At 43.6% G+C, this 26,659-nt stretch overlaps 1 pseudogene; it reads right to left on the reverse strand.

The window, feature by feature from the left end:
- Window positions 1-4,370: 4,370 nt before the first annotated feature.
- LOC132206898 (NACHT, LRR and PYD domains-containing protein 3-like) lies at window positions 4,371-18,749 on the reverse strand (annotated as a pseudogene).
- Window positions 18,750-26,659: the final 7,910 nt, after the last annotated feature.

A 26,659-nucleotide genomic window follows, 5' to 3' on the forward strand; every position in this document is an offset into this window, starting at 1 on the left:
TCAGTAAAGCAGATTTTCTCCAATGTAGGAGAAATAATCAGCAAATGAAACAGTCTAGCGGCAGAGAAAGAACTCAAAAGTAGTCACAGCTGTATTTAGCAACTGCAAACCAAAACACCCAATCTCAACATTCCCCTGTTCTCCACTTTGGCATGGGGCAGCATGGTGGCACAGTGGCACAGTGATTAGCTCTGCTGCCCCACAGCACCGGGGCCTGGGTTTGATTCCACCCTGAGGCGACTGTCGGTGTAGAGCTTACACATTCTCTCTGATTCTGTGCAGGTTTCCTCCAGGTTCTCCGGTTTCCTCCCACAGTCCAAAAGATGCACATCCTGGGTGGATTGGCAATGCTAAATTGCCCCAGTAGTGTTCATCGATGTGTAGATTATTTGGTTTTATAGGGAGATGGGTCTGTGTTTGATGGTCTTAGAGTCAGTGTTGGCTTTTTGGGCCGAAGGGCCTGTTCCCACACTGTAGGGATTCTATTCTTTGATCTGTGAACTGAAAGCCAAACTGAAACCCTGGGTCTGTGCTTCTCATGCTTCTTTTGTGGAATAAATAACAATCTCAGGGAAGTCGAAGCTGTTCACCCACAGCTTCAGATGAAGATATTATATCACCACTGGCAGCACGTCTCTGCAAGAGGATCGAGGTGGAGGAAAATGCTCAAAAATGCACAGTGCCAGCGTACCTCAACCCTTAAAAAAAGGATATATGTCAACAAACAAGGATGGCTCCATTTTCAAAGACTTTCGCCTCAGGCTATTAGTACTCGAAAATATATACATATACCACACCACATCTGTGAATGCAAACAGTTAATACTGCAGAACCTCTCAGACTGTTTTATCCACCACACATCCATCATCCTTCAGCGAAGTCCTGACAATGTGTCAGCATTTATGACATTCTGTGATACTCGCAGAATCATCTTCTGTGCATGCTTTTTCATTCAAACACTGTATCTTTCCATCTTTCTGTTGTAATTAACCGACCTTCTCTCAGCAAAAAAAAATCCAACTTTTCTTGGTGAGGACTCACTTGTCCTGTTTGCGGGGCTCTTATTTTCCACAGCGAGGACGAAGTATTCTTCACCCGAGACATCTAGCAATGGGACTCAATTCTCCCTGGTAAGGATTCTCGTTGTCATCGCTGTCCTGCTGTGAGGCTCAAATCTTCCTGGTGAGGACCAGGCCTTTCAATTGCCAACTGAACACAGCACAACTGCATTGCCCCTCTTAGCTCTTCTGTCCTGCAACTGACAGCTAGGATTAGCTGCAGGGTTTGCCCTCTACCTAAAGGGTGGTAAAATTAAATATACTCAACTAATTAGGCCCCACGTAGTCGGTAGCAGAAAGGTGCAGTACGCTGCTCCAGTGCCAGTAGTTGAGGAGAGGTGCCAAAGAGCAGCCTGGAGTTATGTGTTCAGTTTTATTCGAACTCTTTACCGCACAATTGGAATAGGACAGACACCGCTCCCCCTGAAACTGGCCTTTATGTTGGAGCCACTCGCTCTCATAACATACAGCTCAGAGAGGCCAATGATGCTCAGATTTCCCCAGTGGGAAGCAGTGCTCTTAGACAGCTTGTGTTACAATAATTAGAGCAACATTGTCATTTTTCCTTCACCCTTCATCTACATCCAATCCTGTGAAACAGCTGATCAATGATGGACATCCCGAGATTCCCCATGACCTCATGGTGTTCACCAGGCATTGCAATCATCAGATCTTGGGATCTAACAATGCATCCCATTAATTCACTTTCCAAAGTCAACAGTTGTACTCTTTCCCACACTTGTTTATCTCTAAGGGCTGCTCGGATTCTGTTCTCCATTTTATTCATTGCAATCCCTATCAAATTCTGGTGCTCGTTTTACATTGCTCACTGCCCTAATCACTGGAGATACAAAAGGAAGTTAGGTCTTACTAATTGCTCTAAGATTCATTGTATTACTTCTACAGTAAATAGTGAGCAACTCTTCCACTGGCAATGTTTAACTTATTAAATAACATAAACATTGTATCTTCAACATCAACTATACCAATGGCAAAAATATTTAAAGGCAGAGCTGTCCAGCAATTTTGGAAATGCACACAATTAATGGGCGGGTAAATAAGACAATGAATGAGAGGTGACGTCATCCATTTCCTGTAAATTCTCCGTAATTTACCCGCCCATTAATTGTGCACATTCCCAAAATTGCGAGACAACTCTGTCTTTAAAGGCACTCACCGTCCAGGCTGACACAAATGGATCAATCAGTCAATCAATGGGCCGTGCCTTTTATCTTCAGGCTATCAGTTTGCTTTCACTGATGAGTAGCTGCTCAATGGTGCGGTCTGCTTGCTCAAGTGGATACAGCAGATGCTACTTCCGAGAACACATGATGTTAAGGATGTCTGAATGTACATCGCCTACTGAGGAACGGCCATTATAAATCAGTAGCCTCACAGAAACTTTGCCATTTCTAATTTAATAATCTAAAACACCAGTTTTATGCCAAAATGATAAGTTTTTTTCTGCTCATTTCTCGGCTGTATATATTGTTGGTAAAATCATTGTAACTTTCAACTCAAATTGCCCCGAGATGTTTATCTTGGTGTGTCTGATTGAATTGTAGCTGTAACTTTCTGATACCCAATGGGGAATGTTAGGATACTTCACAGACACTGAGCATAATCATCGCTCACACTCTCACTGAGCTTGAGGTGGATACTGGGAAACAGTCTGTGGGATTTCATCCTGGAGTGCGGCTATTTAAAGGGAGGGACAGTGACTATAGGAATGTCCCTATAATGCGAGGAGTGGTGGTTATGAATTGAAATGTATAGACTATCACGTTCAGTCCAGGCCCTGTACCCTGCAGTGATTTCAGTTGCCCAGGTGACCTGCTGAAAATCATTGAAGATGAAAAGAAAATAAACACATTGAGCAGCATTTTGGGAAGAGGGGCAGTGAACGTATTCCTTCAATAACAACTAAGAAAAAACTTTAATCAATAACTCTGACAAAAACATTAAAATGCTTCTGGTTACATAAGCCTTTTAGACAGACACTCATCAGATTTGCTTCAGATTCCTGCAGTTCTTTATGAGTTGGTAGAGAGTGGGGACAGATTGATGTGAGAAAGAGGTTGATCGTAGATTAAGAAAAATGAGGGAGTGGTTTACACCGATGGCAGAGGTGATATCCTCACCTCAAGAAGCTGTGAGACCAGTACCCCACTGACTGGGGTCAGAGACAGAGAAATAAGAAGAGCCAGGGTGAATTCCACATCACTGATACTGAGACTGACATACACCATTCAATATGCACCTTTATAGACATAAACTTGGATTGTAGTACTGACTGTATTGTCTGTAGTTTACAATCTAGTTTCCTGAGACCCAGAGAAACGAGCATTACTCCTGAACTTCCCAGTTTATTGTCCCACAAGCGAAATAGAAACATTCAGTGCATAAGAATCAAATTGAATCAAACCGGAATCTTGTCTTTTCTCCTTCTTGGATGTTCCATGAAATGCTGAAAAATAAACAGCAAATTAATATTTAAAGTTTCTTTCATTGATAATGGTTTTTGACAGGTCCCACTCTACATGCACTTGGATCACTGAGCAAATGTGTTTGTGAAATAAATCACCATCTTTAAAGCCTTAAATGTCCCTCCACCCGGTCTCATTCTGGCAATCAGAGTTAATCTCTGTGCAGACACTGACAAGACTCGTCATGTTTGTGGAACATGTTCCTCCTGCAGGCTGTTCAGTTCAAAGGCTTATTTCCCACCGCTTGTGTTTTACTGTCGTAGCTGTAAACTCCATTTCTCAGGAACTTTTGAATCAATATTCTGTCCTGTTACAAATTCTTAAATCTTACAGCATTGGTTCAGAGAGAAATAAAATTTGTGAATCATTTGTTTCCTTCTGTGCCAGTTCTACAATTTGTTTACCAGTTAGAGAAAGTAACGAATTACCTCAACACCAGAGATTTGTGAACTGTAGGTAACAGTTGCTGAAAACTTTCACACTCAATGTTGTAGGATTCCAAATCATGTTCCCTTATTTTGTCACATAGTATATGAGATGAGACAGGACCTGCACACTCATCTGGTTTTAGGTCCAATCCACAAAACGTTAGGATTTCTGAAGAACCAAGTACAAAGTGAGCCAGTTTGTTTTTCTGAATCTCAAACAAAAATTGCTACATAATCAGAAAGTTCCTTTTATCAGTTTTGACTTGCTGTGTTTCCAATCTGACTTTCAAATCTTCTCCTTCACGCAGTGAACCTCTCAACAGGTTGTAGCAACCAGAAAACTCTCCAGGCTGCCTGTGAGGAGAAGAGACCAAAATAAAACGCAGAAATATCACAAATCAACTGTATTCCTCACTGAGACTCTGGGTATCCACAGGATATGGAGACAGGAATACATCAAGAGAAGCTACAAACTCTTGGATGGTGAGATGTGGGAAGGTGTAAACCACACTGTGGAAAGAACCATCCCTCTCGAAAAGGTTCATCTTAAATCCAGGCAGGAACTGGGAAAGTTACAGACCGTACTTGCTCTCCATCACTAGACACAATCTTCTTCTCAAAGACTGCTGTGAAGGCCATTTCACCAAGTTTCAGTGACATTTTGTGGGGGTCTTCAATCTCTTGGCCATGGTGTCTCAGAATGTTTAAATATAATGGGAATAGAGTTGGGTGATGGCCATGGGACTTCCCTGTCACATTGTGTGAAGAAGGGTGTGCAGTGACAGACCAAGGGCCCAGCAGGACGAAGGAATATCGCTCGTGGTGTGGAGGGTCTCGTTCTCTCCCACGTGTTTGTGAACAGCTGCTGCCACCATCTGATCTTCCAAAGACATGCTGGAATATTCCTTCCATGTGTCACCTAGAAAACCCAGGATCTCAGCCTTTTCCAATAAATGTAATGCAGTGGAGCGGGTAGTCACCAGCACTGAACATCCTGGGAACAGCTTGTGCTGGATTAAACCATAAACAATATCATACACTTCACCCCAGCATTCGGGATCTGTGCACACAAACTCAGGTTCTGTATTTCTCCGACTCAGCAAAGTCTGCAGGGTCCTTAAACTCATCATACTGTCAAATATAAACAGCAACCTCTCTGGATTCTTCCAGCGCCCTCCCAGAATATTCCCAAAATGAGGATTGTGTCCCACGATCAGAATCCTCAGGTTTATTTTATAGTTCATAGCGCTCAAATCCCAGAATTTAAAACTGAAAACAAACTGGGGGTATATTTTTCCAGTTTCCCAGTCATAAACAATCTTTGGACCATTGTTGTTTTTCCGTTCCCTGGGACACCAATCACTGCTACCGTACTCCCAGATATAGAATTCCTCTGCCAAAAACAATTGAGCAGATTGTATATTTTCCATTTCTCCCTGCACATGTTTCTCTCCCCACTCTTCATGGTCTCAGCCTCTTACCAGCAGTTCATGTTGTATAACTGCCTGGCCTCGTACATTCGAGATGACATTAACTCAGTGCATTGATCACCCAGCTGGAAAATCGTTACTTTTATTAGGATAGTTTTCACTTACAGTTTTTTCTGCTCGTATCCAGAGTGTGTCTTTGTGTTTCTATTGAACACCTTCAACCTGGAACAGAGAGAAAGTGATTCTCAATGTCAGCTGTACTCTCATAACAATTTCTCAGTAACTTTTCATGATTTCGTATTTACTGTTGAGTAAATTTTTGAAGATTTTATTCAGAGCTTCAGTTAATTTACCTCCTGCAATTCAATCTGTGATCAGAAACTACTTGAAATTGGATAATGATCAAGAAATGTTTCAATAATCAGCTGATTTTAATCTGCACTCAACAAGAAGATTTCAGAATGTGCAACATTCTCAGAAAGTTACAACATTCTTCAAGGGAGAGACACAATTGATGTAGAAAGTGTGTTTTGCCTGGCTGTTGGGCTTCATGTTCGGGAGCACAGCCTCAGAATTAAAGACAAACAATTCATATCAGGAAGAACAGGAACCTCTTCACTCCAACGGTGACCCCAGTGAATTCCCTACCCGAGACAGTGATGGAAACTTGATCATTGATTAACTCTAAGATGGAGACTGATAAGATTTCCTTTCAGTAATCAAATCAGTGATACAGGGATAGCTTGGGAATATGGCGTTGAGGGAGATGATTTACCATGAGCTCGAATAAGCAAGAGCAGGCTCGAGATGCTGAATGGCCTCATCCTGTTCCTATGGTCCGATGTTGAACATTCACTTTCTACATTACCAATAGACAGTTGCAGCCGTGTTTACCAATTGAATTTGGACTGGTTGGCCAATGCAAGGACAAAGGAGTGACCCTATGTGTGTAACCAGAACGGTTCGGTGAAACCCTAAACATGTACTTTGTGTTGGTATTCAAAAAAGAGACCAAATTGTTGAAGGATGATCTCGAGGAGTAGAGGGTCAAATTTCTAAGCCAAGTTATTGCTACAAAGGAAGATGTTTTGTGTGTATTAAAAAGTATGAGTCCCTGGGTCCTGATGGAATCCATGCAAGAATATTGACGGATATAGAGAATAAATTACTGGAGCATTGACAGGCATCTTTGTATCATCTTTGGCCTCATGTGAGGGCCCAAAGGTTTGGAGATTAGCCAATGTTTCCCATTGTAGTCGAGTAGCAGGGATAATCCGGGAAATTGCAGGCCCGTGAACGTTACATCAGTGATTGGGAAATTAGTGAAAAAGATTCTCAGAGACAAGGCCTGTACATTTTTCACAGCAGATGGATGAATTGGTGATAAACAGCATGACTTTGTGCAAAGGAGGTCTCACCTCACTAACTTGACTGAATTTTTTGAGGAGGTGACAAAGGTGCTTGATTAGGGAAAAACAATTGATGTTGTCCACGTGGACTTCAGTAAAGCCGATGATATTATCCCTCATGGCTGACTGGGACAAAAAGTGAATTCACACAGTGACCTGGCAATATGGACAGAGTAGCGGCTCAGTCACAGGCGACAGGAGGTAGCAGTGGAAGGATGCTTTTTAAAATAGAGGGTTGTGAATAGTGGTGTTCCACAGGGATCAGCGCTGGGATATAAATGCTTTGGAGCAAAACGTGGCTGGTCTAATTAGTAAATTTCCTGAAAATTCGACAATTGGTGGAGTTGCGGAAAGTGAGGAGGATTGTCAGAGGATACAACAGGATATAGATCAGTTGGAGGCATGAAAAGATAGAAAAACTCCAGATGGAAGTTAATCTGGACAAATGTGAGGTGGTGCATTTTGGAAGATCACTTACAGGTGGAAATTCTACAGTGAATTGCAGAACACTTAGGGTTGCTGATATGCACACAGATCTGGTTGTGCCGGTCCACAGATCACTGACGGTGGCAGCGCAGGTAAATAAGGTGGAAAAAGGGCTGATAGCATGTTTACCTTCGTGGAAAGGGGCATTGAGTGTCAGCACAGGAAGGTATGCTGCAGCCTTATAGAACTTCCATTGGGCCACACTTGAAATAGTGTGGACAGTTCTGGTCACCACACTACCAGAAGGATGTGGATGCTTTGGAGAGTGTGCAGAATATGTTCACCAGGATGTTCCCTGGCATGGGGATTTTTAGCTGTGAAGAAAGAATAGATAGACTGGGTTTCTCTTCACTGGAACGCATGAGGTTGAGGGGCGACTTCATAGAATTTTACAAGATTTTGAATGGCATTGCTAACATTGGAAGGTAAGAGGCGTTTTCCAAGGTGGAGGTGTCAATTCGTCGGGGATACAGTTTCAATTTGTGGGGTGAGGTGAAGTTTGAAAGAGATGTGCACAGCAAGTTTTTTCACACAAAGGGTGTTGAGTGCCTGGAGCTCACTACCAGAGGAGATGGTGGAAGCAGGCACAATCACAGGATTCCAGAAGTACCTGGACAAATACATGAACAGCGAAAGGATTGAGGGACATGGATCCTGTATGTGAAGACAGTGTTTGGATGGGATGGCAAAATGAGGTGGCACTGGCCTGGAGGGCTGAAGGGCCTTTTCCTGTGCTGTATTGTTCTTTGTTCTCATGTTTTCTTTGTTCTTGGATCCAAAGCCTGAGAAACTGCCGCTCCATTAGTTTGCTGAATACTCCTTCCACAGAGTGAATACCCCTTTCGTAGGAGGAGAGAGAGGGAGAGGTATTTGAGATTGAAAAACAGCACCAATGTTAGTTTCTGAAATTCGAGCTAATAATTAACACTTGTCCAGAATTGCACGAGAGAAAGGAATCAGATTATTGTGCTTTTCCATGCGGGATCGGGCTGCGCATCAATTGCCAACATGCCATCTTTGCAAGCAGTGAGACTTCTAATCAACAAACTCATCTGTTTTGTGAAGTTTTCAAAAGGATCTGGCCTGAAATATCAACTTCCTGCTGACACGTTTAATATTTCAATGTTACTGAGAGAGGAAACCTCTCGGATCTTGTGCCATTTCTCGAAAGATTTTCCAATTCTGTTTCTTTTCTCCCAGGAATTTGTTACTCACTCAGAAGATCCAAAGAGAGTGAGGGAGTTTCGGGCAAAGGTCATCTTTGAACAAGAGCATCCTCCAAGAATGGCCAGAGTCCTGTGGCCCATTTGACAGGCTGTTCTCCCTGGGGCCCACGAGTTCTGCCTCATTATTCCCCCAAAGTTTGATTTCCTCTGTTGGACTCTGGCTTTTTAAAAGGGGCCTCTGGATCACGAGGTTCTGTCAGATTGTGGGCCTGTCATTTTAAAACAGGTTTGAAGCCTTGGGTTAAAGTAACTGAGGCCTTGGGAGTTGACACAAACTTGTGAAGTCCCTCCATCCCCAGTGAGTACCTGAAAGCCGGGACTTCCCAAAGAGGGAATTAAAACCCTGAATGCCAAACTGTCTCATATAGATTTTCTATACTGTCCAAATAAGAATGTGTAAAATTAAAATTGACATTGGGAGTGAGACAGAGAGGGGGTGAAAAAGTGAGACGGGCAGTAGAAAGAGAAAGGGGCATTTGAGGTGATGAAGTATCAGTCATGTCAGTGCCTGTGGGTGCAACAAGCATTTAACATTTAAGCAGCACCCATCAGCAAAACTGAGCCCACCTTCCTGCTGGTACTTTGCTGCCTGTCAGGGGTTTTGCTGTTCTCCGATGGCCTGCAGCAATGCGATCGTGGCAACAACTGTTTCGTTTAGCTCGTAGTTTTACAGCTGCCCGATGTTTGCAGGATTCAATCCCCAAACTTTATTCCCCAATTTGATCATTGTTGGGTTTGCTGGCAGATATTTTGTGTGACAGAATGACATCTTGCTGTGTAATTTGTTTAAAAATGTCCCCCCCATTTCAATTCCAATACTTATCTCGGTCTCACTCTATCCACCCATCTTGCACAGGAATTTTTATTTCAAAACTGCGACAGGACGAGAAATCCTTCCCTTGGACAGAAATTTCCCCCAGAGGGGAGGGGCGGACATTGGCCTGAGGCCTGTTCAACAGTCCGCACCCCACAGGGTCCACGTGATTTGTGAGTGTTTATTACCCTGAGGTTTGATTTCCTCTGGGGGACCCTGGTTTTTTAGGAGCCTCTGGTTCATTGAATCCCGTCGGATTGTGGCTCCGCCATTTTCAAAAAATTTTCAATCCTAGGGTTGAAGTTACCGTGGCCTTGGGGTTTCATACAAACATATTTTAGCTAGCACGAGAGGTCATAGTTTTAAGCTGGTTGGAGGAAAGTATAGAGGGGAGGTCAGAGGCGGGTTCTTTACGCAGAGAGTTGTGAGAGCATGGAATGTGCGGCCAGCAGCGGTTGTGGGAGCAAGGTCATTGGGGTCATTTAAGAGACTGCTGGACATGCACATGGTCACAGAAATTTGAGGGTGCGTACATGAGGATCAATGGTCGGCACAACATCGTGGGCTGAAGGGCCTGTTCTGTGCTGTACTGTTCTATGTTCTATGTTCTATGTTCTATATTAGCCCCCTCTCCCACAGTAAGCGTCTAACAGACAGGACTCCCCAAAGAGGACATGAAAACCCTGAATGTGAAATTCTCCTTAAACACTTGGCATAATGAGGAGTCATATGTGATTTGTTTGGGGCAGGATCATACAATCACAACAGCGAAAGAAAGAGATACACTGGCAAAAGAGAGGCAGGAGGAGAGACAGGGAGAGGTATTTTGGACAGTGAAACAGCAGGAATGTTAGTTTCTGGAGCTTGAGCAGATTATGAACACTTGCGCAGCAGCACAGAGGACACAGCAATCAGATTACCTGTGACTTTACCCAGGGAAGTTTGAAAGTCCAGCTGGAAGTAGCTGTAACGTGTGCAGGACAGAAAGAGAGATGGACAAAGACAGAAACAGGAACGGAGGGAGAGAGGGAGAGAAAGATTCATATCTAGGAATCACATTGACAGCTTAAAAATCCCCAGGGAGAGAGCCTCAGCAAATATCCCCATGGTCTGGCCACTGCTGTGTATGTTGGGAGTTTTCGTGTCAGAAAATCTGAGAGGCTCGTGTGGGATCAATGTTGAATAATTTCAAGTTGCACTGATATAATTAACAAAGCTTTCTTTTAAAAATTAAATTGAAACAGGGAACAGTCAATCTCTGCTGCCCTCGAGTTAACATGTCAATGTTCAGGATGATTCAACGCGGTTCCTGTCCTGACATTACCATCTCAATGTGTCAGAGAGCTCTCAGCGGTGGGATGGGGGGACTAAGAGGTTCCAGCGGTGGAGACAATAAACCACTCACTGAGAGTAAATCTGGAGAAGAATGCTTCAGATTCTTTCTTAAATACTTTTTTTTCCCTCTGTCTATAGAGAGAGTCACCAGCTCTCGCTGTCTGGTCAAGATTTTGTGTGTGTGTGTGTGTGTGTGTGTGTGTGTGTGTGTGTGTGTGTGTGTGTGTGTGCGCGCGCGCATGCTAGTGTTTCTGGGAACAGAGAGAGTGGGAGACATTGGGACAGAGAGAAATTGAGAGAGACAGAGAGAGACAGAGAGAAAGACAGAGAGTGGGAGGGAGAGGCAGAGAGAGGCTTTTGAGATGATGTATTTTCTGGAGTGACAGCAAACAGTGAACATTTAAGCAGTGTCACAGAGGATAAAGGAATCAGATGATCAGGCTGGCTGTTGCTGTATTGTTTGACAGAGATCTTGCTGTACTGCAATGTCTGCAATACCATTGTGGCAGGCAGTGAGTGTTCAAAGCAGCAAATTAGTCGCTTTTGAAGTTTTTGAAAGGAGCCCAGCAGATAAACTCAATCTGTAACTGATATGCTGCTGAGAGATTGTCAATGTTCTGCTGAGACTGGAATCAGTGGGATCTTGCTGTGCCATCTCTCCCTGAGATCCACAATGCCCTCGACAGCAACTCTTGCATTTCCACACTTCTGCCCTCAAACGCCGTCCCCACAACAAACATGAGGACAGAATCCCCCTGGTCCTCACATATCATCCCACCAACCTCCACAACCAGCGCATCATCCTCCGTCACTTTGACCATCTGCAATCTGACCCCACCACCAAAGAGATATTTCCCTCCCCACCCACACGTTCCTTTCACAGGGACCACTCACTCCGCGATTCCCTCATTCACTCCACACTCTCCACCAGCCCCACCACACCCAGTACCTTGCCCTGTAACCGTGGGAGGTGGTTCACCTACCCCTACGCCTCCCCTTCAACCTCTGTCCAAGCCCCCAGGCAAACTTTCTTTTATTTGACAGGGGTTCACCCGTAGATCCTTCAAACTGATCTGCTGTATCTGTTGCTCCCATTGTGGCCTCCTCGGCACCAGCGAGACCAAGCGCAGACTCTGTGACTAATTCATAGAGCATCTGCGCTCTGTACGCTATCGTCAACAACACCTTCCGGTTGCCAACCATTTTAACTCCCCGTCCCACTCTCCTGGTGACATGTCCATCTCAGGCCTCCTCCAGTACCACAGTGACACCGCACACAAACTGGAGGAACAACACCTCAAATTCCGCCTCGGGGGCCGACAGCCCAATGGCCTCAACGTAGAATTCACCAGTTTTACAATCTCCCCACCACCGGCCTCGTCCTCTGTCCAACATTCCCTCTCATCCCCAACCCCGAGTCCTGACACAACCCGTCGATTTTCATTCTCACCTCTCTGGCCCTCCCATTGCACTGACACAATCCCCACTGCCCCCTGCCTGCATTCACCTATCACCATCCCATCTCCCTTCCCCAGCCCAACCCCTTCTCCCTCTATTTATTTCCCAGCTCCTTTCACCCTCCCCAGTCCTGGTGGGGGGCTGTCGACCTGAAATGTCAACTTTCCTGCTTCTCTGATGCTGCCGGACCCGCTGTGTTCCTCCGGCCCCACCCTGTATTGATTCTGTCTCCAGCATCTGCTGTTTATAATGTCTCCTTTAACTATTCCTGTCTTGTTCCTCCCAGGGAATTTTTGTTCACTCAGATGATCCAAAGAGAGAGAGAGAGAGAGACTTTGGGACAGGGTGATCTTTGTACAAGAGCATCCTCCAAGATGGGGGGCCGGCGGTGGGGGGGCATAGCTCTGAGGCCTGAGGCCTGTACAACAGGCAACACTCGGCAGTGTCCTTGTGAGCTGTATCTGGTTATTACCCTGAGGTTTGATTTATTTTGTGAGCCCCCTTTTTTTTATGGGCCACTAGTTAACAGGCTCCTGTTGGATTGTGGCCTTGTAGCTTTAAAACAGGTTTGAAGCCTGGGGTTAAAGTAACTGGGGCCTTGGAATTTGACACAAACAGGTAGACCCCCAGCAAGCCCCTGACAGACAGGGCTCCCCCAAAGGTGGAAATTAAACCCTTAATATGAAACTCTCCTGAAAGACTTGTTATTATGTCAGAGTAATGTGCGACGTGCGGGGGCAGGATGATACAATTTGAGAATCACGTCATTCGCCACTTTAATTCAATTCACTGTGAATCTGGGAGGTCTTTCTCCCCGCCTCTCCTGTCTGCAATCCTCTGCAGCTTCCTTTTGTTTCTTCAACAAATAAAACATCCCACAGCTTGAAGTGCTGAATGGTCTCCTCCTGCTCCAATTTTCTATGTTTCTATGTCCAATGCATCACTCATTTTCATGTCATACTCTCACATCCAAACAAGGAAAGGGAGTGGACCCAGCACTGATCCCTGTGGGACACCACTGGTCACAGGTCTCTAATCTGAAACGAAACCTTTCACCACCTCTCTCTGTCTTCTACCTTCAAGCCAGTTCTGTATTGAAATGGCTAGTTCCCTCAGTATTCCACGTCATCTAACCTCACTAACCAGTCTACCCTGCAGGACCTTGTTGAATGCCTTACTGAACTCCATATAGATCACACAAACCGCTCTGCCTTCATCAATCCTCTTTGTTACTTCTTCAAAATACTCAATCAAGTTAGTGAGGGTTGATTTCCCACGCACAAAGCCATACTGACCAATCCTAATCAGTCCTGGCCTTTCGAAATACATCCAAATCCTGTCCCTCAGGATTTCCTCCAATGGCGTGCCCACCACTGATGTCAGGCTCACTCTTCTATAGTTCCCTGGCTTTCCTTTACCGTGTTTCTTAAACAGTGAGACCACTTTAGCCAAACTCTGTGGCATCGATGATACAAATACCTCAGTAAGAGGCGCAACAATCACTTCCCGAGCTTCCCACAGATTTCCAGGGGACACCTGATCAGGTCCCGGGGATTTATCCACCCTGATGTAATTTAAGGAATGCAACATCTCCTCCTCTGTAATGTGGACATTTTTAAAAAGACATCACTATTTACTTCCCCATATTACCATATTACTTCCATATCCTTCTCCACAATAAAAACTGATGCAAACTATTCATTTAGTATCTCTCTGCGTCTCCACCTATTCCACACATAAGTTGATCTTTAACAAGCCGTATTGTCTCCCCAGTTACTTTTTTATCCTTATGTATTTGTGGAATTCCTTTGGATTCTCCTTACTCTCATTTGCCGAAGCTATTCTGTTTCCCCTTTACACCTTCCTGCTTCCCTCCTGACATACAATTACATACACTGACTCTCTCCTCTCCTCGGGATTCACTTGATCCCTGCTGTCTATTCTTGATCTCTGCAACCCTCTTTGTTTCAGAAAAAGCCTCAATTTCTGCCGTCATCCAACATTCCCTTCAGCTTTGTCCTTCTCGGGAACAGGAAAACACTGTTTCTGGATTCTCACCATCTCACTTTTGAAGCCTTCCCATTTTCCAGGTGTCCCTTTACCTGTGAATATTTAAACACACTTTTGAAAGTTCTTGCCTAACACTGTCAAAATTTGCATTCCTCCAATTTAGTACATCTTGCAAAACAATCTCTTGGCCGACGATCTTCACCACAGCACATCCATCCGTTTCTAATGTCAGCAGGGATAGAATGCAAAGTGCAAAACAAAAAACAAAGATTGCATTTGCATGTTCCTTTGCTTTGGGATAATTTGAAGACAATACACTGGTGGTTGGTTCCAGACTCTCCTCAAGGTGAGACATTACCTCAGCATCCAACAATTCAACAGCTGTTCAAAAAACCTGGCTGTTTTTTTCACAAGATAAATGATTTCACATGCGACGCTACTGCGAGAGACAAGTTATCTGAAGGAACACCCTTATGTTGATCACTCCACTCGCTGCAACATCCTTCCCTCATAAGATCACCAGCAATGTGCACTTGACTCAGAGCCACCTGAAATCTGGCAAGTGAACAATCCGACAGTGAAATGTTGCCTCACCACTGCTCCTGGTAATGGGACAGTCTGTGTGCTCTGTATCTGCACAGTTTGCATTTAAATTGAAGACTTTAGTTGTTTCATCATTTGTGATAAATTTAGGTCCTAAGCATGTGCAGCAGACCCACAAGATGTAACCATGGAATACAGGGGAAAGCTTTTAAAAAGACACGTTTATGTCTCTCGCTAGTTTAATTTAATGCCGTTTCCTCCTTCAATGCATTATTCTGTTAGTCTCGCTTTATTGAACTCAAAAAAGTTCCGAATCACCAGGCCTGGGATTTAGCGTCAGCTTTGTACATATTGTTTTAATGTAACCTATTTTTCAAATCACCTGTTCATTACCACTGCACCACAAAGTGTCCCCCCACCCCCCCCCGACCCCGACCCCCAAATTCAACTTCACACATCTTTTGCTTTGATTGACGACAATCCTTATCTTGCCCTGTATTCCATGATTTGAACTTCTTTGGCTTCTGCCCATGACCAAAATTAAATTTGTTAACAATGATGAAATAGTTAAAATTTTCTTTTTAAAAGCAAGATATACAAACCACAGAGCACACAGACTGTCACATTCCCAGGAGCAGTGGTGAGGCAATGCTTCACTGACAGGTTGTCCACTTGCCAGATTTCAAATGGCTTGTGCCTTTCAGTAAAGTGCATGGTATTGCTGATCTCATGAGGAAAGGATACGCTTCCAGTGGAGAGTTCAACTAAGCAGTATTTTGTCAGATGGCAGTAGCATTGCACATGAAACTATTTGTCTCATTAAAAAAAACTTGAGTTTATGTAATTAAACACACTTTTTGAAATGTTGGATACTGATCAAATGCCTCACCTTGAGGACAATCTAGAACCAGCCACCAGAGCTCAGTCATCAAATGGGCACGAAGCAAAGGAACATGCAAATACAATTGAATTATTGCATTCTCTGCCTGTTGGCCTCAGAGACGGATGGACATGCTGCATTTCATGTGGCCAAGAAGATTGTTCTGAGAAGTGTAAATGTCTGGCCAAATCAAAAGTAGGAGTGGCCCAGCATGGATAGTGACATAAATTGAGGACTCAAGCAGAGCCAAAATTATCTCAGAGAAAAGATGTTTCAGGTGAATCTTTTTTGTGCCTCTGTCTGGCTGTTTTTCTCCATTTGGTTTGATCTCTGCCTCTGTCCCTTCCTCTGCCTATCACACTCTCTCCCACTCTCCCTCCGTCTCTCTTGCACTCTGTATCTCTCTGTCTTTCTGTCCCAGTGCCTCCCTCTCTCTCTGACCCTTTCAATTTCTCACTCCCTCACTCACAAATTTTCTGTCTATTTCACTCTCTGTCCTACTTCTCACTCTTCCCCTCTCTCTCTCTCTCGCTCACAGTCCTTCTCGCTCGTTCTGTGTCTCTCATTGTGTGTGTCAAACTCCCTTTCTCTCTGTCACCGTTCCTCTTGCTCTTCCCCCCTCCCTGTCATGTCTGTCTATCTCTCTCTCTCTCCTTGTGTTGCCCTCTTTGGGAGTCCCTCTGTGTCTATGTCTGACTTGCTGTCTCACTTTGTGTCTCTCACACTATTGCTCTCCTCTCACTGTCACTCCCATTTTTGATCTCTCACTGTCTCTCTGTGTCTCATTCTTTCTCTCACTGTCTGTCTCACTGTCTCTCTCTCTTTCTTTCTGTCACACGATGTCTCAAACTCTGTCTCTTTCTCTCACTGTCTCTTTTCCTCACAGTGTCTCTCTCCCACCACCTGTTTCTCACTCACTGACTCCCTCTCCGTCAGATACATATTCTCAATCTCTCTCACACATCCATATCATTCTCTCTGTCTCAGTCTCTGTCTCCCTCTCTTTCCCTCACTCTGTGCCTCTCTCTGTATCTCTCACCACTCTCTGTTCCTCTTTGACTATCACTCTCCCTATCTGTCTCTCATGCTCTATTTCTACCTGTCTGTCTCTGTCTGTCTCACTCTCTCTCTCCCTCTCTCTCTCAAACACACACACACACACACACACACACACACACTCACACACTCACAAACACACACACACACACACACACACACACACACACACACATTATTTGATAACAAGGTGTGGAGCTGGAAATGGGTCTCGGCCCAAAACATCAGCTTTCCTGCTCCTAAGGTGGTGATTGGCCTGCTGTGTTCATCCACCTCTACACCTTGTTATCTCGGATTCCCCAGCATTCGCAGTTCCTACTGTCTCTCACACTGGTTCTTTCATCTTTTCACTCCCCAATCCTTCTCTCACTTGTCTCTCTGTGTGTCTTTCTCGCTCTGTATGTCTTTCTATTTATTTTTGCTCTATCTGTCTATCTCTCTCACTCACTCTGTCAGTCTCTGTCTCTCTCTCTCTCACTGTCTCCCTCTCTTTCTGAAGCAGGCTGCTGAATTCATGACATTATATTTCTGAATACCTGGTTTGACAACATAACATAAATGAAAATGTGGAAAAAGCACAATTTAAATTCTAATTCTTAAACTGCAATATCATTTGGGTAGATGTTAAATGATAGTTTCCAGCTGTACTGTGGGGATGTTGGTGCACGCTTGTGTGATCTGTGCCAACCACAGACAGAGCAAATGCCTGTGGGTCAAGAAACAGCAGCTCAGTGACAATGTAATAAAGCCTGAACTCCGTGCAGGCCAGTGTCTCATTCAGGGGGTGATTATTTGTCAATTGTGTTCCGGGAGGCAGAAGCATAAGCTTGGTTCTACACTTTGGATTCTGTCTGCGCTCAGAGATGGTACTGTGTCTGGACGGGAGTGAGGCGGTGCCCCCAAGGTAGCAGTGGAGAAAGTTCAGGGTTTGCAATTTTGTGTTTTTGTTGGATAAATCAACTGTCATTATCCATCACGAATTGTCTTTGAAATTAATACAGTAAACCCTCAAAACTGAGCAGGTCTGACAGCATCTGTAGGGAGAAAGCAGAGTTATTGCTTCGAATCTGGTGACTCTTTGTCAGAACTGATGGCATCGGGGAAGAAGTGGTATTTATCCTGAAGACTGGGATTGGGTTGGGGGTGGTGATGTGGTGGGGAAAGGGAGCGGTGAGCAGGTGGCAGAGATAGAGACTAAAGAAAGAGAAAGAGACAAATGTGCGACAATGTGTTCCTTTAAGAGGGATTTATTCTGTTTACTTTCTCTTCACGAGGTGGGTGTGAAGCAGGTGCTGAGGTACCTGCTCCATTGAAAGCAGAATAAGTAAATTTTATTTAAAGTAAACAAAAGAAGCAGGAATGGGCAGAGTCAGGCTCACACACATCCAAGGTTTTAGTTTTGCTTTTAATTGTTGAAATTGGGCAGTTGGAATTGAAACTGCCAGATACAACTCTCGCTCTGTGTGTGTGTATGTGTGAGCTGCTAGTTTCATCCTGTTATTGATCCTTCTCCTGGACTGGAATCTGTTGAATTGCTGGATTAGTCTTTGCCAGGCTGCTTTCATGGGATGTTGCTTTATTGGATCAGTTGATGAGCACTAGTTCATACATTATTTAAGTATTTCAGCGGAGTTAAAGTTATGTCAATTTTTTGTTCGCATTTTAATTATTGAGTCATGATAAAGTGTGTTTTTCTTAAAGCTCAGTAGTTTGACCATTCAAATCAATTCTGGAGTGCCACACCATTTACTTGCCTGAAAATAAAAGTTAGTGACCAGGCTATCTCCTTGCTGTTTTTTGAGAGGTTTGGTCCGTTCCATAACATATGAAAGGGGTGAGTAACAAAGGAGATAATGGATAGCAGGCCAGGACAGACGGGAAGCTGAATATCTGATAATAAAAACTAAGAACTAAGTTAAACATTTAAACATAATAAAAACTTTTCTGATGTAGGGTCCAGGCCCGAAACATCAGCGTTTGTGTTCCTAAGATACTGCTTGGCCCGCTGTGTTCATCCAGCTACACACTTTGTTATCTTGGATTCTCCAGCATCTGCAGTTCCCATTATCTCAGAAAAGAGTTACCTGTTTTGTGTGGGCTCCGTGGCAGACGAACTACTTCCCCTGTCATGATCCAAATCTTAGCAATTAGAGTTTTTCTCGAGGAGTAATGGGTAGTGATACACTAGAAGAAGCTGAGCGGGATAGTTTATTTGTTAGAAACCTAGGATTCAAATCAGTTGGGGTTCTGGAAATCGCGTGACATCAGAAAAATGGCCAGCTTCGAAGTACTGACATTTGAACTTGAGATGGAAAACGTAAGGAATTGTACACCTGGAAGATCCACGTGAGAGAGATTGTGTTCACTCTGTAGGTGTGAATAGAGAAGAACAGTTAATATCATGCTGTCTGTAGGCATCCCGCTCGGACAGAGAGTTGTATCTCATTATTCATGCAGATGCCCGAGTGAGGGAAAGTGTAGGGACCACACACTCATATTATTGTTCTCAATTATCCAAGAACAGCTATTCCATAATTTATCTTCCATCATATTTCCTCTTCTATTGACATTTTCTTCTGGTAATTCTGTGATCCTGGTCCCAGAATATCACACAGTGACATGAGCACTCTACTGCAGGTTTTCAGCTTCATCAGAAAGTTCCTTTAGATTTATTCAAACTTCACTCTGTTTATTTATTTTAATTCCGCAGTAACACCTCCCATGGTGCATTTGTGACTTTAATCAAACAATGTCACTGTTCTGGCGGGGTGATAAACCGAAATGTTATGGTTTGCAATAAACAGAGGGTATAATCTGAACGAATAAAATCCTTGTGAGTAATATACTGAATGGGCCCAATTCTGTCAAATTTCCTTCATTGCTGCGAATTGTTCACCGAAAATCTTTGATTCTTTTACAAAGGACAAAATAATGACCTTTCTTAATGAGACAAATATATAAATTCTGGAGTTCACAGTCATTCGTATATGATGCACAGATTCCAACAGAATGGTTACAGGAGAGAAAGAGGCCATTCTGCACACCGTGTCTCTGCTGCCTCCCTGAATGATTCATTCCCCAAGGATCAATTTTCCGCAATCTCTGCACAGACATGAAGCTAACTCCATCCCATGGAGCTGGATTGACACTGCATCCACTGGGCTCCTAAGCTTAACATTCCTGATCCCTTCAGCAGCAGCGGGAAATATTTTCTTCTGCATTTTGGAATGTCTTTATTCTCGCATCACCTCAAATCATTGTTCTCTGGTATTCAATAGTTCTGTCAATCAGAGTGTTTTCTCGTGATTACACTGTCTAAACTCCTCCTGGTTTTCAATACTTGGTTCAAATCTCCACTCAACCTCCACTTCTTCAATGAGCAGAATCGGAACTTTCATCTGTCAAGGTTACTGAAGCCCCTCGTTCCTGCTCTCATTTTCATCAGTTGTGGTTTTGTTGCTCCTGGGAGTATATGTCGCGATGTAATATACACGGTACTTATGAACATAATATTAAACATGTTTTATGACATTCAGTCCCAGGGAGCAAACACGCTGACCCATGTGTGTGAATCACACAGTCCTGGACGAGGCCTGGAGGAGCATCGATCTGTGTTCAAGTGAATGGCTAAAAGGAGTGGATTGTGGAAAATAATATCCTTCAACAGGAATTGTTCAGGTTGAACAGGTCAAGAGTGAACTTTCTTGGAATGCAGCCAATAATTGTGGCAGGTTGGGAAGATGGTAGAGTGATTGTGCTTGTAATGTACTGGTGGTGCTGGGGACTAGGCAAACACTCTGAGAGAGCTGGTGGGAGTTACGGTCCATTTGTAACTCCGGAACTTTAAACTAATCCCATTCAGCACTGACTGTGAAGCCATTGCCTGTTGCAAAACAAAAATGATCACGAATATATTGAGGGAAGGATTTGTAGTATTTGTATATAATATAAAGCACAGCCTGTTGATATTCCTGTTTAACCATATTTAAAACATTTATCACATGACTACTGGAATAGAGTACATATTTCTTGTCTCCATACTCATCGTCCCCACCAGAAGCACAACACTGAGTTTTGGTCTCCATATCACTCTGTTCATCCACACGAGGAGCGCGGGACCCTACTGTGAAAATTACATCCTCCCACGTTAGTCTCTGCTCGGAGCACTGTGATATATTTCTATTTGGTTGAGCCAACCATGAAGGAGACAATCAATGTGAGAGATTTAATCATGAATCCAATGGAGAATTTTGGACAGACCTATCTGTCTGGCAAAATGCTGTGAATGTTGGTCTCAAAAGTGAAGAAAGGGGGATTTCGGTGAATCTCTGTCATATGTTTAATTGGGTAAAGCTCGATGAACACATGAGAGCACAAGATTATAAATTAATGTCGATGTGAGAATATGAATAGTTCATGTGACTGTGAACAACAGAAAAAAATACAACTCTAGGCACAATGGCCACTTTCTATGCACTAAATCCTCTGTAAAATCTTTGAAACGTGCGGAACTGGGACAACGGCCAACAGGATACACAAAGGATACATAGCCATACGTTGCCGAGAGCGGATGGAGAAGAAAGGGGGCACAGATTTCCGACCTCCCTCCGATTCTAAGAGTCGGGTAATAATTGGGACCAGGTCAGGATCAGACTGTGTGATTATTATTTCAGTTCTGGTGGGTGGATGGTTCCAGAGAAAGTTGTGCAATTTGATCACTGTTGCACGAGGAGTACGGGCTGGTTAAATGGGATTACCACATTTTAACAGAGCATATCTCACCCTCTGTTCAGCACTTTCGAAAATAATTTTATCCTTTTTGGATTAAAATAAATAAAAGCTCATTGCAGGTTATCATCTCTTTGTGAGGGAAGGCGAGGTAACCAGGACCGTCTATTTTAACTGGAATGAGAATAAATGCTACAGTTGCCAAAACATCATCATTGAGAACCGCTCCAGTTTTTGGTTGTGTCTGAGCTGAAGCCGACACCCTTCTATAACGCTAGATATTGTACAGGTAAATCATAATTTATCAATCACTCACAGTGAGGTTCTGAGATGTATCGCGTTGCTCTCAGAATGTTACATGCACCCCTCATCTTGCAAATAAACAAACCAAAAACAGAATAAGATACGATACGAAGCTATTACTATGTTCCGGAGAACAGCAAGATTCTGAAAAAAAAGGGAAACTAACTTCACAGCAGAGATCAAGAATGATTCTGGCAGAACACATAAACGTCTGAAGCACGGTAAAACTTGCGAGATGAATAAGTGAGGCAAATATAGTGCAAAGATTCATTGAGATGGAATGTCGTGCCTGAGGATGTGGGAGGTTGTGACAGAGGGGAGAGAGTCCAAGTGACTGAAGAGAGTCGACTGCAGTGACATAGAGAAGTGAGATGAAGTGTTGGAGGGGAATGGGATGCAGTGATGGAGAGGTGTGGAATGCAGTGATGGAGGGAAATGGGATTCCGTAATTGACAGCATCAAGATGCATTGATTGGGGTGAGTGGGACGTAGTGATTGATGGTGCCAGGAGGCAGTGTCTTCACTGAGTGTGAAATGATGATTTGAGATGGACCGACCCAGTGAAATGGAAATTAATAATTGAGGTGATCGGGATGCGATAACAGAGGTGGGTGAGATATTGTAACTCAGGAGAGAGAACTGGCAGAATTATACAAAGCAGAAGTACCAAAGAGGCCATATGACCAATGAAACATGACAACTATCACAAGTCCCACTTCCTCCGACTAGACCACAGCCTTGGATAATATAACACTTCAAGTGCTGGTCCACTACATTTAAATGTTTTCGAGGTTGCCTTCCTGAACTAACCTCCCAGCCAGTGTGCTCCAAACCTCAGCAGTGTCTGTGCGAATACGTTCTTACGTGAAAAAACTTTCCAAGTCTTCTACTTTTCACTTGAAAATTGTACGCCCTGTTATTTTAGCTCCGAGTAAGGGAAACCCCCTGTCCATGTCCCTTCTCATCTCTATGCCATTGTAAGGGCCAGTTTGAACATCTTCCTCTCCAAGGGAATCAATGCAATCTCATCCAGCCTTTCTACATAGCTCCATCCCAAGCAAATTCCTGGTAAATATTCTGTGGTCAACCTCCATTGCAGTCAAATCTTCTTGTTGCTGCTCACAGTCCTCCAACAATGTCCGAAAGAAAGTACTGAAACAGCTGAAACATGACCTCGTTACGCGTATGCACTAAAGGATGCCTGAGAAAGGGAACCATCCAATGTGCCTCATTAACTACTCTGTTCACCTCCCTTGCCACATTCAGGGATCTGTGTACAAGCTCCCCCAGATTCCCTTCTTCCTCTCTGATTCCGAATGTCCGGCCATTCATTCAGTAATGTCTTTCATTCTCCCTCATTCCAAATTGCATCATCACATGTATGTCAGGGTTAAATTTCATCTGGTAGAGATACCAGCATCTGGCAAACCGTTTATATCCTCCTGTCACCGAATACCTTCCTCCACACTGGGATTACTTGGCCAATGTCTGTGTAATACATGAACTTAATAAAGATTCCCACCACAGCACACTCCAAAATATTCATCTAGACAGCTGCATTATTTATGAATATCACAAAGCTGAAGTGACCCAGTGATGACCACCGTGGCATCCGCTGCTGCCAGTTCCACAAGCTGGCCTCTGCTATAGCCACCTTCCTCCAGTCATTCAGAAAAAAATGTTGAATCCAACTTTCCCAATTATTCTGTATACCATGGATTTTATTTGTTTTCCCCTGATGTCCGATTTGGTATCTTGCTAAAGAAATTGTGGAAAGTTGTGTCAACTACATGAACTGCTAAACGCATTTAACCTCTGGGAAATATTCCAATAGGTTTCTGAGGCAGGCCGTCGCTCTGGCAAGCCTCACTGAATTCCATTTCAAACTTTGTTTCTCCAAATGTACATTAACTGTATGCTTCTTTTTATCCCCCAAGAGGTTTCGTGCAAATTAAATGAGGTCCCTGGTTGACAGCTCCCTGGTATCTATCTACCACATTACATGGAGAGTGTAAGCTGGTGCATTAGCTGTTCTCGTATCCTCTTGCACCTCTTCTGTGGCAGGGGACGATTGGAAAGTTTGGCTCAGCCCCCTGTAATTCCCTTCCAGACCAACCCAAGATGCATGTTAGTCGGACCTGAGTATTTGTCAGCTTTTGAATGCGCCAAACCTTTCAATATCTCCTCGTTTCATACATCAATCTGATAGGGAACTTCACAGTCCATCTTCCAACATTCTGTGCTTTCATCGTCCTTCTCCCAAATAAAGTCATCTGTGACGAATTATTTTAGCATTCTACCAAGGTGCTCCGGTTGAAGCACAGACTACCCCCTTTACCTCAACAGGACTGAATCTTTAAATGGATATTCACTTCCCCTTGACAGATTTGTAGAATATATTGGGATCCACCTTTCTGTTGCCTGCCAGTGTTTCCTTCATCACCTGTTTGTTCCTTCAATTAATTTCTTGCTTTTTTGCATCAATATTCTTTGTGTCAGAAATGATTTTGCTTCCAGGACTCAGTATCCTGTAATATCTGTGTCCTTGTGATGATCCGGGAATATCTGTGCTCTGATTCAGTCCCCATTACCCTGTGAAAGTACATGACTGAGGCACACAGTGCTAGTGTGGATTAGTCTTTGTGGAATGAAGGAAGAAACTAATCATTTTCTAATTGCTCAAAACAATTTATTGAGGGGTGATAGATATAGGAGAGATGTCAGAAGTGGGTTCATTACTCAGACGGTAGTGAGGGCGTGAAATGCCCTGCCTACATCAGTAGTAGACTCACCAACTTTAAGGGCATTCAAATTGTCATTGTATAAGCATATGGATGATAATGGAATAGTATAGGTTAGATGGGCTTCAGTTTGGTTTCATAGGTCGGTGCAACATCGACGGCTGAAGGGTCTGTACTGCGGTGTAGTGTTCTATGTTCTATGTTTGCAAACTAACGAACCAGTTCAGTGAGCGAACCACAATCCGAGCTCCAAATCTCCTCAAGAACCTTCGAGAAACTCAAACGCAGAAGGACACTCAACTGCACTCACAGGGCGTGCGTACATAAAAAGATATAGATACAAACAGATAGAAACAAACATACACAAAAGAAGTATGCACACTCTTACTGATACAGAGAAAAACTGACCCACTCACAGACATACATTGATACCAATAACACTATCACGGAGTCTCACAGCGAAAACACACACTTCCAATGTATGAATCACAGATAAACGTGAAACACATCCGTGCGTTCACAAGCAAAGCTGCATCAGCGTGGACACATAAATATTGAACTACATACACAATTTCACAAATAGTTATACAATCAACCACGCAAGTCGAGACGCAGAGACAAGCAAAGAAAGGCGCGCTCTTACACATGCAGATGCAGTTGCTGGTCACATTAATACACACACACAACCACAAACACAAACACATACTAGATACATACACAGTCAAAGAAGAAGACTCTGGGTCTTGAGTTCGCATCGCAACAATGGGATTTATCAAAGAAATACAAGGCTGATCACTGTTGAGCTGAATGGATTGCCTGTAACAGATTGTGCAGGAGTAAACTGTGATGAGTCCCGTGAAATGCTCAGTCATCGATTGGTGTTTGGAACATTGTTGCCTTAATTCCAGGACGTGCTGTTTCAATCCATTCACTGAATGAGGCAACTGTCAGTTCAAAGCCGCTCATAAGGAAAGAATGGGGCAGATGTGGTCGCAATTTTGGCAACTTCCATTTGTTGGACGGTGTATCCTTACAGTTTGATCGAATCCATCTTCACCAGTCACAGCAAGAGCATGTGACTTGACTCGTGTAACTGATTTGATGAGCAACCGCCAGCCAGCAGGAGGAGATCGGTATTTTGGGGAGGTGGGTAACAAATCACTTGAGCGAGGTCGCTCATAGGTTAACATGCCGTGAGGAGAGGTTCGGTTCTTACGTTTATTCAATATTTGAACAATAGATGTAACAGGATGGTTCAAAACGCCTCTTAAGCTGTTCTCTGAAGTTGGTCTGCGTCACGGCATAAATAAAAGTATTTGTACAGCAACTTAAATTCTGCAGCATCACACCAACTTGTTGAAAAGTAATTTTTGACTCTTTGTAATCCCCAGGATCTCTTCCCGTTATGTTGTAGCATATATTACATATACAGACCGAAGGAGGATGAAACTGCCAAATATGGTGAAATGTAAAATCATAGATTTCCTTCTGCTCTCTATCTCTGGGTCACTACGATTCCCTACGATGCTTTGACCCTTCAGTCCCTTACGGGCTCTGCTGGCCACTAAAATATGTCTGACTGTCCCAGCATTAATCAACAAAACCAAACTGAAGTGTAGAAAGGGAGTTAGAATCTTATCAAACCAGTCAAAACCCACCCAACCAGGATGAGTACAGTAGCTTGGCTTCGTAGAACAGAACCAGGGTACATTGTCGATTATTATCCAAGGATCAGATATAAAGTACAAAGGAATGTTTTTTCAAACAAAGAAGAATGCAGATTGTTGCTAGAACCACAATTGCTGTTTTCACAGTGCAATACCTTGTTTTCAGCTGCTGGCAACAAATGACAACAAAGCGATCAAAGGAGAACATGACGGTAAACCAGACAGAACAATCTGTAGCTGCAGGAAGGAGGACAGCAGTTAAATTACACATAGGTGTGATATCCAGGAAAGAAATTGGGAAATAATAAAGATTGTCGTGGATAAAGATGACTTCAGTGATAATAACAAGTAGGTCTGCCATTGCCATGGCCACCAGGTAGCGAGTAGTGCAGGTGGAGAGGCTACACTTTCTGTAGGACATGATCACAATCCCCAGTAAATTCACTGAAGAAGACAGAACGAAAAATGAATGAAAAACACTTGCTAAAATTCATGAAAATCTGACTTCCACCTTCAGCACTAAATGGACCATGCATTCGTGTGTGTGTGTATGTGTGTCTGTGTGTGTGTGTGTGTGTGTGTGAATGTGTGTGCGTGTGTG

This window comes from Stegostoma tigrinum, chromosome 44 (genome assembly GCF_030684315.1).
Source record: "Stegostoma tigrinum isolate sSteTig4 chromosome 44, sSteTig4.hap1, whole genome shotgun sequence".
Classification (NCBI taxonomy): Eukaryota; Metazoa; Chordata; class Chondrichthyes; order Orectolobiformes; family Stegostomatidae; genus Stegostoma; species Stegostoma tigrinum.